Below are 13,459 nucleotides of genomic sequence, written 5' to 3'. Positions count from 1 at the left end.
GCTGTATCACCTTGTCTAATGACATCCAAGGTCAGAACCTGTGCAGGTAGGGAGGACGAGAGAACCACCACAACAAAGATTACCCCACTGCAGTACTTGCAAGTCTCTCAGCAGGAGGATTCTAGGCTTAATAGAGTGGCATGAGGGCACCCATTAGCCTCATGACTAAGTTCTCAAAGGAGAACTTTTTCCAGTGACCCAGTGCATCCACACCATACCTTTAAAGTACATGGCTTCCCCCAAGGAATCCTGCGAACTGTAGCATGTTAAGAGTGCTGGGAATTATGGCTCTGTAGGGGATAAACTACCTGCTCACAGGATTCTTTGGGCCAATACATGTATTCTAAACATATGGTATGGGTGCCAGTCTCTCTGTCTTATTTCTCCAGACCAGGGCCAATTCACAAACACTGGTGTGTCCTTTGTCTCCAAGAATGGTGTCCATGAAGACACAGGTGCAAAGCTAATGCAGTTTTTTTAGCTTGGCCCTGAGTAGGCACAAAGGTCTCCTGGCCTCAAGCTTCCCCCACTATATTGAGTGGCATTGTATTTCTAATTCCTTCTAAATGTGCATCAGCATATGCAAATTGTGTCCCTTTTTGGGTGGTGTAGTGGTTAAGAGTGGTAGACTAGTAATCTGGGGGACCGGGTTCGCGTCTCTGCTCCTCCACATGCAGCTGCTGGGTGACCTTGGGCTAGTCACACTTCTCTGAAGTCTCTCAGCCCCACCCACCTCACAGGGTGTCTGTTGTGGGGGAGGAAGGGAAAGGAGATTGTTAGCCGCTTTGAGACTCCTTCAGGTAGTGATAAAGCGGGAAATCAAATCCAAACTCCTCCTACTCCTACTCCTCCTCTTTTTCTTCTTCTTTTTCTTCTTCTTCTTCTTCTTCTTCTTCTTCTTCTTCTTCTTCTTCTTCTTCTTCTTCTTCTTCTTCTTCTCTTATTAGGAAATATGTATGTGGCAACAGGTTGTAGAAAGGAACACGAGGATGCTATTTGACATGTGCCATTAAACATTTCAGGGAAGACAGGATGAACACACAGGAAGGGTGTGTGGCTTCTACCTGTGACTTGATGACTGCTCAAACAAAAGTCTCCCTCTGGCCTGCGCAACCAGGAGTCTGATCATGGAGGTGGATGTGACAAGGCTGTCAACAGATAAAAGTTACAGGTAGGTAGCCGTGTTGGTCTGCCAGTCAAAACAAAAGAAAAAGAAAGAAAGAAAAATTCCTTTCAGTAGCACCTTAGAGACCAACTAAGTTTGTCATTGGTATGAGCTATTCATATCTGAAGAAGTGTGCATGCACACGAAAGGTCATACCAATGACAAACTTAGTTGGTCTCTAAGGTGCTACTGGAAGGAATTTTTCTAATTTATTTTTATAACAGATAAAAGTATAGCCGTGGCTGTGGGGGAGCAAAACTAACCTCAGATTGTTTGGTTGCAAAGTCAGCCATAAAAAATACCTTCCATTTAATTTACTATACTCATGGCCCCCAGCCAAAGTGGAAGATAACCAGAGGTTACATAGAAAAACATGGTGTTCCTGGAAAGAGCTTTTCTATAGAAGGAAAAGACCCAGGTCTTGGATATATGAAAGAAAGATTTCCAATACTCTCATTCTCTATCCTTAAAAGGCTCCATCCAACCTGGTTGAACATGGCGCCTGGTCATATCAAAAGCAGGCAATTCACCATACTGTATTTCTCTGTGTGTCATATACAGAAACACAGAGAGGGAGCGATAGTCTGGGTGGATTCATCTGCCCAGACACCCTTTTCAGCCTGGTCAGATGAAGCTTTTCAAAAAAATGAAAATCACAAGATAGATTAAGCCAGGCCAGGGAACATCTCTAGATCTCTTCCAACTTCCCACTCACCCCATCTCAAGGAATCCTCAGTACTGTACATCCTGGGCTGCAATTACTCATGATGAATAATAAACATTCTACTGTATTCCACATGTTCTAGATTCACTGATCCAGAATGCTACTGCCTGGCTACATAAGCAGAATCACCAGCATAAGACAAAAGGCTCATCTGCCCTGTACATTTAAAGCAGGATCATGCCACTTTAAAGACTCCATGGCTTCAGCCCAAAGAACCCAGGGACTGTATTTTAAGGGTGCTGTGAGTTACTAAGTAGTTAACCGTATTCCCTGGCACAGAGCTACAATTCCTAGAACTCCCTGAGAAGAGGGATTGATGGTTAAACTACTGTAGGCCCATGAGGTGAATAGGGGACTCCTAACAACTGCCAGCACCCTTAACAAACTACATTCTTTGGTGGGGAACCATAAGACATAAGAAAGGCTGCTGGATCAGGCCATTGGCCCAGATAGTCCAGCATCCTGTTCTCACAGTGGCCACCCAGATGCCTATGGAAAACCAGGGAGCAGAACACAAGCACAAGAGCATTCTCCCCTTCCGTGATTTCCAGCAACTAGTATTTGGAAGCATCGCTGCCTCCAGCTCTGGAGATAGAGCATAGCCATTGTGGCTCGTAGCCATTGACAGACCTCTCCTCCACCAATCTGTCTAATTCTCTGTTTAAGCCATCCAAGCTGGTGGCCATCACTGCCTCCAGGGGAAGCGAGTTCCATATTCTGACTATGCGCTGTGCGAAGTACTTTCTTTTATCCATCGCTAATCTCCCAACACTCAGCTTCATTGGGTGCCCCTGAGTTCCAGTGTCAGGAGAGAAGGAGAAAAAACTTTTCTTTATCCACTTTCTCCCTGCTATGCATAATTTCAGAAATTTCTATCATGCCACCTCTTCACTCACCCTTTCGTTAAACTAAAATGCCTTGAACTCTGCAACCTTTCCTCATAGGGGAGTCCATCCTTTGAGTTGCCCCTTTGTGAACCATTTCCAACCGCACAATATTCTTTTTTTCCTTTTCTTTTTTGAGCTGAGGGGACCAGAACTGTACGCCGTGTTCCAAATGTTTCCATGGTGACTGCTTAAAGCGGTACGATACTTCTTTAGATGTATAGCACAAACAGAGCCAGCATCGCTAACATATAAAGAAAGAATGCTGGGGGGGGGTCCATCTTGTTTGTATAAGGTGGCAATTAAAGGGAGGGGGGTTAATCAGTAAATGATGTGCATTAATTGATCTTGCCCTTAGTTATTCTCATCTCCTGCAGTTTGCAAGCAGAGGGTATTCGGCGTTTGTCATTGGCAAAATGGGATCCATTCCTTCCAAGCATGTGGTTCTCAGCGCTTCTCTGCTTTCCCAAATGGGGCAGGAAAAACTGGAGAGGAAGTAAATTATTACAAACAACTTTCTCTGAGTGAGTTCATTTACGTTCCCAGGCATGTAGCTGGCAACAGCCTCAGACCTCCCTCCCTCCTTTGCCCCACCTCCCAAAGCTTTCCCTGCCACCCCTCCTCCTTTCCTCCACTGCCCCCCTCCTTACTGGCTGCCTCTCTCCCTCCCTCCTTCTTTCCCTCGCAGTCTTAATGACTTCCACATGGGCTTCTGGCATTCTGAGCATTGTCTGAAATCTCCAAATTTAGAAGAAATATGAAAATTGTCAAGCACGCCTTCCTTAGGGGGTAAAACCAACATTCGCTTGAACTGTCGCAGGTCAAGGCAGCGGGACCACGTGACCAGGCCCCAGCCAATGGCTGCCCTCAGGACCACTGACAGATGAGGCCGTCCGCCGTGGAGCATCGTCTTTCAGCTCATATAAGGTAAAAGTAAAAGGTTTTCCAGATTCTGAGCAGTGAGGGAAAAGTTTTCACCCAGGACCCCTTGTGCCAGCGGCTTAAAAAAGGAGTGTCAACACCGCTCTCCCAGTGTGGCCCTCTGTGTTTCGAAGAGAGGAGATGGCGCCCACCTTCCCCATCCTCACCAAGGGCCTAGTGCATGACAGGTGTGGGCAAGCACAGGTACGTTCCTACCTACTGTTTGTGGATGCATAGGTGTGAGTGGATATTTGCATGTTTGTGGCAAATGTGTTCTACAGGTACATGGGTCTGTGTGTTGAACGTCTAACATCAAATTGTATAATACCCATATAAAAGCAATGTAAGTTGGTGACTCTAATGCTTCCCTATTCTTAGATGTTGTGCTAATTGGTGTGCCCCATATGCAGTGACTTTGCTTCTAACTTTTGCACGGTGGTAGAATTATTTTTGCATCAGAACTGGTTCTTGTTCTGGGATGGGAAAAGAAGGAAGGAAGGATGATGGAGACAAATGGACAGGCGAAACAAAAAGGTCAAGAATCTCCACCCTCAAAGAGTTTCGGAGTTCCATTTGTAGAAAGCACTTTAACTGGTCTCCCCTCAAAATACACCCCTCAAACATTTGAGAGTTGATGTGGTGTACAATGGCTGGAAATGGGGAGCAGAAGATCTAGCTAAGCAGTCAGTTTTTTAGATATATATATATATAAATAATAATCTCCTTTTCAGCAGAATCATGACATCTCTGTCTGCTGCTGTTTGCCCTGCAACCCCTTTCATCTCTGCATCCTGCTGTCTTTTTCTAGATGGTTATCATAAGCGCTGCAGAGCGATGGATGTTGAGAACTGCTGTAGCAGAGCACAGGAAAAGAAAACGCCAATCTTCAATAAAACAGCATTTTGTGGGAAGCTTAACTAGAACCTACTTAGGAAACTTATGACACCTCTTTCCCCTGAGAGTCGTTCCCCCCCCCACCGCCGGCCCAAGTTCCCCAGGGCTAGCTCTGAGAAAGTTACACTGACAAATAAATGGTGCTTCATCCTACCCTGTATAAGGCAAAAGGGGCTGCTTCTCCCAGAATCACCAGACAGCACTACAAAGGCTGGCTGCTTGGCTCTAGGATGCAGATGTCTCTGGGAGCTGCTGGCGTTTGTTTGTTCCAAAGCACGTTCCAAGTTGGAAAAAATAAAAAGCAGAATAATTTCCAATCTAGACTGCCCTCCCTGCCTCCCACCCTGAAGTGGAAAATGGCAAATGGGTCATTCTGCCCTCCCAGGGGTGGTCCCGGGGCAGATGTTGGATTGCTGAATTTAGCGTGCCAGCATGTATTGATCTGGGGGCGGGGGACGCCTGGGCATTTCAGGCACTTCTGGTAGTGTGTGGCAATGCCCAACTAGAACTGCAGTCAGGGGCTGTCCAGTGGAAAAAGCTGGCACCCACCAGCCAAAGGCGCAGCAACCAAATATGTCACAGGTATCCTAAGCGTTGCTGGGAGGCAAGGAATTATCTACACTGGGGTAGCCAACATTCTGGGTTACTCCTCCCATCAGCCCCGGCCAACATGGTCAAGGATGCTCAGAGTTGTAGTCCACAGCATCTGGAGCGCACCATGTTAGCCACCCCAGTATCATATCTTGGAACCTCTGGGGGTAAGAAAGTACTCTGGGCAATAAGCCAATTTACTGCCCTGGAGCCCAGGCAGTTTCCTATATGCACAAGTCTAGCCTTCCAACAGGTCAGATTGACAACTGAGCAGTCTCATGACATTTAAGAGTGACTGGTGGGCAGGGCAGTTGCTGATTTTTCAGCCACTTAGAGCATTTCTGGCACCCAGTTCCAAAGCGCTATGGGCATAGAGGACCGACCACTTTAGTGCCTTCCAGCTGGTAGGTAAGGAGTTCTTTTCCAGAACATGCATGTGCAGATTTCCCAAAGCAATTATCGGTAGGAAATTAGGGGGAAGCTTTGTCTAGACAGGCTGCATCTCAGAATTGCTCCTGGACAGAGCAGTGTTTCCTTTGCCACTTGCAAAAAAAAAAAGTTGTCTGGAGATGATTTAAGTTTCTTCCTTTAAAAAAAAACAAAAAACCTACAGCTTGCAAAATACGTTTGCAGCTTCAGAACTAAAAGGCTTGGAAAATTGGTTCTGTCCAAGAAAAGAAAAAGGGAAAAGGGAAAAACCGCCCTCTGCCCTCCCCTTTTCCTTCAACGTTTCCACACCAGCACTTTCTTTTATTCCTCTTCAGAAGCACTGTGTTTAAAACGGCATAGAAAGAATTTGTATGTGTTGCCGGTGAGTCACTGCGGTAATTTGTTAGGTCCTCTTTGCTCATTCCTTTTTCTTTCTATTTTTTTGTACTTTATGGATTAAAGCTGAAGCAGTCAGGAAAGGGTCGAAAATGTGCACCTCTGAAACGGTAGACAGGTCAAACGTGACTTTGAGGTACATGAATGCTGGAAAAAGGCAGGAATTATTCGAAGAATGGATTCAAAAACACTTGCAGGTTTTGTGTCCTGTGTAACAGCCTTTAATGTAGAAGAAAATGAAAACGCAGGTTTTACCGTCCCATTCAAAAACCCAGCAGCACTTAGCTTCTTGTGCAAACATGCTGCAAGGTTATGTTATCTAAGTTTATTTATTTATTTTTAATATGTGAGGAGGGAAACTAAAGACTGGAAGCGGCCACCAGCTTGTTACAGAATAGCCCTCTTCACACGTTATGGTAATCAAATGGAAAAAGCAGTCCATGTGCCAATTGCACATGGACAAAAGCACTTCCAGTGCCAATTGGGGTAGCCAATGTGGTGACCTCCAGATGTTTCAGACTACAACTCTCATCAGTCCTGACAAGCAGAGCCAGTGGTCAGGGATGACAGGAGCTGCAGTCCACATTGGGAGGTTACCAGATTGGTTACCCTGAGCCCAGATTCATGGCTTGTGAAAGAGCCTACACATGGAACTCATCAGGCAAGGCAGGGTTCCCAAATGCATGTACAGTTGTACACACACAGGCTCTTCACAAGTTACACTGAGTGTGTGTTAGGCAGCAAGTCTGATCCCATTCTCCCATTGCCTACAGAGTTGTTGCGCATCACCCCAATCTCTGAACACTGCAAGATACCAGGGGTTCCAGGCGCTTACTAGGGGTTCATGTTTCCTTTGGAATTAGGGACAGTGGAGATTGTGGTATCTTTATGATATATGGTTTATTTACACATATATTCAACCTAAGCCTACAATAGAGGGGTACACAGCATCAACACCCCAAGAGGGTCTTACTTCACTCATAACCACAGCCTTGGATTCAAGCAGAAATCAAGCATGTCTCTCTCTCTCTCTGGTTTCTACCTACTTTTTTCCAGCTCCTATCTCACATCACTCAACTCTCCACTCTCAACTCTGCTTTTGTCCTTCTAGCCACCTGCAAGTTGAAGTTTGCCTTCTCACACAAAGCCTCTTTCTTTGTTCCCCTTAATGCCCCATCACCCAGGCTATCATCTCACCAGGAAGCTAGCTTGGCTATTCCAAGAATTAGAAGGGGGCCCAGGCACCCAGTCTACCCAGCCCCAAATTGATAACCCAGTGTTAATGTGCTTCAATGTGTGTTAATCAGAAAGTACCAGGCAGTGTTAATGAATGAATGTATGTATGCTGTGTGCCATATGCCTGCAGTGTGCACATGTGTTTCCGGCAGACAATGCAACTTTGTTTTACTGCATGCAAACACATATCTACTTTCCATAGCTTTTCATGGCTATATGGAAATATTTGATCACATCCACACCATTCAGCACTTCGTTCCTCTTTGACTGAAATGGCTTCCATCAAAAAATCCTGGGAACTGTAGATTAAGTGTGATGAGTGTCAAAGTGGCTTCAGAGTATTTTAAATGGATGGTGTTGACACTGTGTGATATTTTAGATACTGGCATTGTCCAAAGTAAGTGGGGACCATAATAGTGGACTCAGAAATGTTGCCCTGTCATATTATTCTCCACAGCCATTCTATTGTCTGTCTGTCTGTCTGTCTGTCTGTCACCTTTCCGATTATTTTTCCACATTAGGCTTATAGTGTTTTCGTTACACATTTTGCCTGAATTGCTTCATAATGTGAATCAAAAAACTATATAAAAATACTCGTTCAAATTACAAGTCTCTCTGCCCTGCTTTTCATTCTCAAATTCATATAACTCAGAGGGCTCAACCATGGTTTAAACCTCATGTGTAAATGTGGGAGAAGGGGAGAAGGAGGGTGGATCATTTTAGGAGCCTCTTTGGAGCAGCAGACCTGTTAAATGTCCAGTGTCACACTGACAGATTTAATTGTAAGAAAATGTACTGAAGTAATGCTGGAGAACAGGATAATTTCTATGGGAGAAATTCAAGACTTTATAAGTCTTCAGAACATAAGAGCTTTGCTGGATCAGGCAAAGGGCCAATCCACTCCGTTCTCACAGTGGCCAACCAGTTGCCAATACTTCCATACTTCCACACAAGCCTTTCGTACTTTGGAGGCGAGGAGAATGAGAGAGAACCTCCTTGGAATCACACTGCTGTTTTCAAGGGATGAGACGCAGGCAAGCTCCTGCAACTGCCCATCGCCAGGTTGCTTTGCAGTTTTTGTCCATATGAATTTTTGCCATGGATGCTATTACAGCAGACCCTTTGGGTTTTGATTTAATGCTGTGGGATCAAGTCAATTCTGATAGCATTGGCATGGTCTTCTCTTGAAGCAAGGTATGGTGCGGCCCTCTATGCAGTCTGCTCTGCTGTCTAGGGATCTTAGCAGAACACAGCCCTGGGCGGTTAAAGGATTCTTATAGACAATGAGAAATAGCCTGCATTTCTAGTAATTCACCTACTGAAATCCCATAAAGCTATTGTCCTTTATAAGAGAATTTCACTCTCATAAAACTGCACAGAACAAGCAGCATATCATATGAGCCATCACTAACATTTTGCTCCAGCAACTCCACTCTGAGATATCCATTTTCATTCCGTCATCTATTTATGGTCATTATGGGAGGGGGCTGTCCTTCACTTCTCTACCTCTTCCCATATTTAACAGTGTCAGCAGAGCAGAGAGGCAGAATGGGTGAGCCAGCACTCAGCAAAGCTCAGTTTTGCTTTGCCTAGTGCCCATTAAAGGAAGTGTTTTGATTATCAGAATTATACATTTCCTCTTCTCCCATTCCTCCTCTTTTTCTGCCTCCCCCTTCCCCTGTCTTCTGAGCACAAAGCGACAGTGATGAGAGGAAAGAGCATTCTGGGGCAGCAGTGGAGTGTGTATGTAGGGAACATGCCTCCATCAGTGGCGTGTTCATTTTTTAAAAAGGAATAGATTCCATTCAAACCAAATTAGAACTTTTTGCTGTAGTCATGTCCGAATACACAGGCCTCTTTTGAGCACAGCTAATTCTGGAGTGGGAACTTGAAGTAGAAGCAAAACAACAACAACAACAACAACAAAGTAGTCAAAAGTCAAACAAGTTGATCCAATGCATTTCTGGACCCTCCTGGTCCTCCTTCTGGGAACTCTCAGATTGGTTTTGTAATTTAAAATATTTTAAAATTTGATTTGATTTTAGCTTTCCCTAAAGTAGGACCTGTAAGGTCCAAAAAGCATTAGATCAATAAATATATATTTTAACTATCCCACTGGATCTTTTTGCTTCTACTTCCAGTTCGTTTTCGGGATTCTCATTTTTGTTGCATTTTAGCTCCTACTGGAGAGGCCAAGCTAAAGGGGGGTTATAATAGTAGGCAAATAATCAATCCCATACCTCCAACTACTCCAGTTTCTGAACCTTCCCCCTGGTAAAACACCACCTCCCATTTCAGTCTTGTGGGGATATGTAAGAGAATGCCTTTTTCTTGACAATGTATACACATGTGCATGGTGGTTTTGGGGGTTCAACCCCCTACCCAAGTCCCCTAGATATTGAATCTCTAAAGGAAGAGGGCAGGTATTTCCTGACTCTAGTGCACATGCATGTAACTTGCAGGCACATAGTGTCAGCGCACTGCTCCAACCTCTTTCATTCCCTTGCCTTAATTGCCTATCCACTTGCTGCTGAATTTGTCCATATTGCAGCTCTTCTGTGATGAGTATAACGAGATCCATTCTGAGATTAAATGTTCAACTAGACATTGTATAAGGAAACAACTAATAGTCAATTTACCTCCACAGCAGGTAGAGGGAAAGTGATGCGTAGGGGCTGCGAAGAGATGGCAGCTCAGGCAGCGATCTTGGTATGAGAATAGGAGCATGATTCCAAGTATTTTCACTTGTGAAATGTTGGAGGGTATATGCAGGAAGGGCCATAGAATGGTAGTAGAGGAGATGCTTTGTACACAAAAGGTCCCAAGCTCAATCCTTGGCATCTGTAGATAGGGCTGGGGAGGCTTCCCTGTCTGAAACCCTGGAGACCTACTGCCAGTCAACGTGAACCATTCAACTGGCAGGTTGGAACCCACTGACAGGTTACAGCCAAGTTACAAGAGCACCACTACAATACAAATATACAGTACAGTGGTACCTCGCAAGACGAATGCCCTGCAAGACGAATTTTTCGTAAGACGAATGCGTTTTGCGATCTGATGGTGATTCACAAGACGAATTCATTTTGTGAAAAATTCGTCTTGCGAATTGCGGTTTCCCATAGGAATGCATTGAAATTTAATTAACGCATTCCTATGGGCAAAAAAAGAAATTTCAATGCATTCCTATGGGAAACCGCAATTCGCAAGATGAATTTTTCGCAAAATGAATTGACTCGTGGAACGAATTACATTCGTCCTGCGAGGCACCACTGTATATATTTAAAAACATGAAATACATATTTGGGTTAATGGTGGGCCCTGGGTCTGGAAAAATTGGACACCACTGGTGTAGACAATACTGAGTTAGATGCATGTTGTGTGTACGCGGGTTCTGTTCACAGAGATTACTAATAACCGAGATTACCAAGACAGGTTTACAAAGACCTGAACAACTTGGGTCCAGGGTACTTTAGGGAGCACCTAAATCTTTATCTCAGCTCGATCACTGAGATAATCCACAGGAGTGTTTCTGGTTGTCCCCTGAGTTGGTGAGGCTCATTGGACGTCATCATGAAACAGAGCCTTTGGTGTGATTAGCCCCATCCTGAGGAATACTCTGCCAACAGAGATTCAGCAGGTGCCTTCTGTTTCAACCTTTAAACGTCTGTTGAAAGCTTTTCTACGCTGCCAGGCTTATGCAGGCCAATTAAGAAAACACCTTTCTCTATTAGTTAGTTGGTGGCTAATTTTTTTTTTTACATGTTTTTATTATAAAAATGTTCAGGGTCTATTCATGCAGCTCCCCCCGGAGGATTTCTAGTGCCGCAATATTGGATTTGTATGAAGTCATGGTGAGGGAGTGGAGCAAAAGAGAAGGCTGGTTTTGAAATGGTGGCTTTAAAATGCTGGGGCAGGCAAGACTGGCAAGCAATGTGAGCAGTGGCAGCAGCCCCTAGTATAAGTATTATTATAAACTGCTTTGAATTTTTAAAATGGATAATCGGGTTGCCATATTTTGAAGAGCAAAAAAGAAGGCACATTTGTCAAATTCTACTTTTAACTATGGATCGCTATGATGACTCTACCCATGAAAAAGAGGACCTCTCAATAAATAAACGTGGAGGTTCTGAGCAGAGGCAGTGGGTACAATCTTGCGCCTACTTCATATGCTTCAATTTACACAATTGTCAGACATATAAAAAGAAGTGGGGAAGTATTTGATGGAGAGCTGCCCTGCCCTATAGTGGAGAGTGCTGGTGGTCTCCTTTTATATCAAGGCTTGCAACATATAATCTTTCCATATGCAGGAAACAAAGAGTCGTGGACTTTTATCACCCTTTCAGATGTCACTCCAGGGACCTCCCCTTTGCATTCCCTTCTCTTTTCCTCAAATGCTTCGCAACAGATGGATGTCGCCAGTAAAAAAAGAGAGCAGTCTCCTCTAACAGGCCTAGTGATGTGACTGTGTCTCCCTTGGGAAGGAATCCTGCAGACCATTTCCTCTGTCCTAGGAATGTAATGTGTAAACAGATCAAGAGGTGTCACTCCCAGGCCTACCAGTTCACATGCCCCGGAAGTGACACTCTTTCTGCTATTGCAGTCTTGTTCGGCTTTTGGATTTACTTACTTACTTACTGACTGAGTTGCATAGCAATTACGTCCCAGCAAACACTGGGTGCAGTGTGTGGAACACAGGGCCAGCCCTACCATTAGGCAGAGTGAGGTGGCCACCTCAGGCAGCTTATTAAAGGACAGGACATTGCTCATTATTGAACATTTTATGCATTGTTGCTGTTAGTAAGGGGTGGGGATGAGAGTTTGTACTCAGGTGCCAAAGTAAAATAGCTAATAGTACTCCAACACCCATCATCCCTGACCTTTGGCCATGCTGGCTGGGGCTGATAGCAGTTGGGAGTCCAACAAGAGGTAGAGGTCACCAGGTTCCCCATCCCTACAATACGTTCAAAACTAGCTCATTTATTTATTTTTTGTCTTAAAGCAGCAATTCCTAGAAAACAGCCTTTTTTATCAGCATCTTCTGCCCACTGGGCTGAAACAGTTAATAAAAGATTAAGAGCATTGGGGTATTTCTGAAAGTATGGAAAGGGAGAACGAGCAGCAAACTGGGAAGCTGAAAGATGTGGTGTAAAGCTGGTTGGGAAAGACTGAGAAGGAGGGGGTAAAATTTATGTGGGGTGGGGAGACTTTAGAATATGGAAAAGGTTGAGATGAGACAAAGGCCTGGGAAGACGATGCAGGAAGGAGCTGTCTTTGTCACGGAGAGCACATTTTGTTCTGAACTGCGCTATCTGCTGGAAATCTATATTGCTCTCGGGAACAAACTTCATTGCTCGTGGGGGTGGGGTGGGGGCCTTGGCTTTTCCAGAACCAGCATCTAATCCTCTCCTGTGCTGCCCCCATTTGCATTGCAGAATGCAACTAAGGGCAGTTTCAGAGAAGCACAAACAGGATTTTCTAAGGGCTGAAACTACATGTTACCAACAAAGGTGTGCACTTAAACCCGACTGCAGCTCCTTGTAGGGAAGTCCAGGAGGGGATGATTTGCAACATAAACACATCAGGAGATGGGAGGTACTTGACCATTTCCCCACCAGCTGCTTTCCTGATGCTGCAACCGTCACACCAGCACCCAGCCCATTCTTCATTCCCATGGCTTCCAGGTGGCTCGCAAACATGAGCCTTGAATTCTATGTGGGACTAAGCAGCTTGTGGGGTAGGAGCTGCAATGGGGGATGGGGAAAGCACCTCCTCTCCCTTTGACTTCTCCACTCCTAAACACCTGCTCCTGACATTTCTAACAAAAGTGGTCATCAGGGTTTCCTTACACAAATTTGCATGCAATTTTCAATTTCACATTATGAGAAAAGAGTTGCCCTCCCACATGAATGAGACCAACATTGTGCTATGTCGTTGTTTTTTTTGTCCTTTTTACCAGGAGCTCTATGTTACCTTCTTGAGTAGCCCAGTTGCCCTGACCCAGCTGAAATGTACTACCTTGAACCAGACCCCTTGCATTTCCTCTAGCCCTGTGAAGAACAATAGGCATGGACAATGAGCTCATAAATAAGGGTACATGACCCAACACGCAGAGCCATTGTCTATAAGCTCTGTAGGTCAGATGAACACAAAATCTGGGGCATATATCCAGTAGACAGGATTCCAATTGCTCTTTCGCCACTACGTGCCCATTTTCCTTTT

At 44.7% G+C, this 13,459-nt stretch overlaps 1 long non-coding RNA gene across 1 annotated transcript; it reads left to right on the top strand.

Moving 5' to 3' along the window:
• The first annotated feature begins 3,731 nt into the window (after window positions 1-3,731).
• On the top strand, window positions 3,732-12,330 carry LOC118080282 (uncharacterized). Its single transcript, XR_015948100.1, has 2 exons — window positions 3,732-3,898; window positions 4,503-12,330. It is a non-coding gene; the product is annotated as an uncharacterized LOC118080282 (long non-coding RNA).
• Window positions 12,331-13,459: the final 1,129 nt, after the last annotated feature.

This window comes from Zootoca vivipara, chromosome 2 (assembly GCF_965207765.1).
Source record: "Zootoca vivipara chromosome 2, rZooViv2.hap1.1, whole genome shotgun sequence".
NCBI classification, from domain to species: domain Eukaryota; kingdom Metazoa; phylum Chordata; class Lepidosauria; order Squamata; family Lacertidae; genus Zootoca; species Zootoca vivipara.
This window is presented reverse-complemented; position numbering and strand designations above follow the sequence as displayed.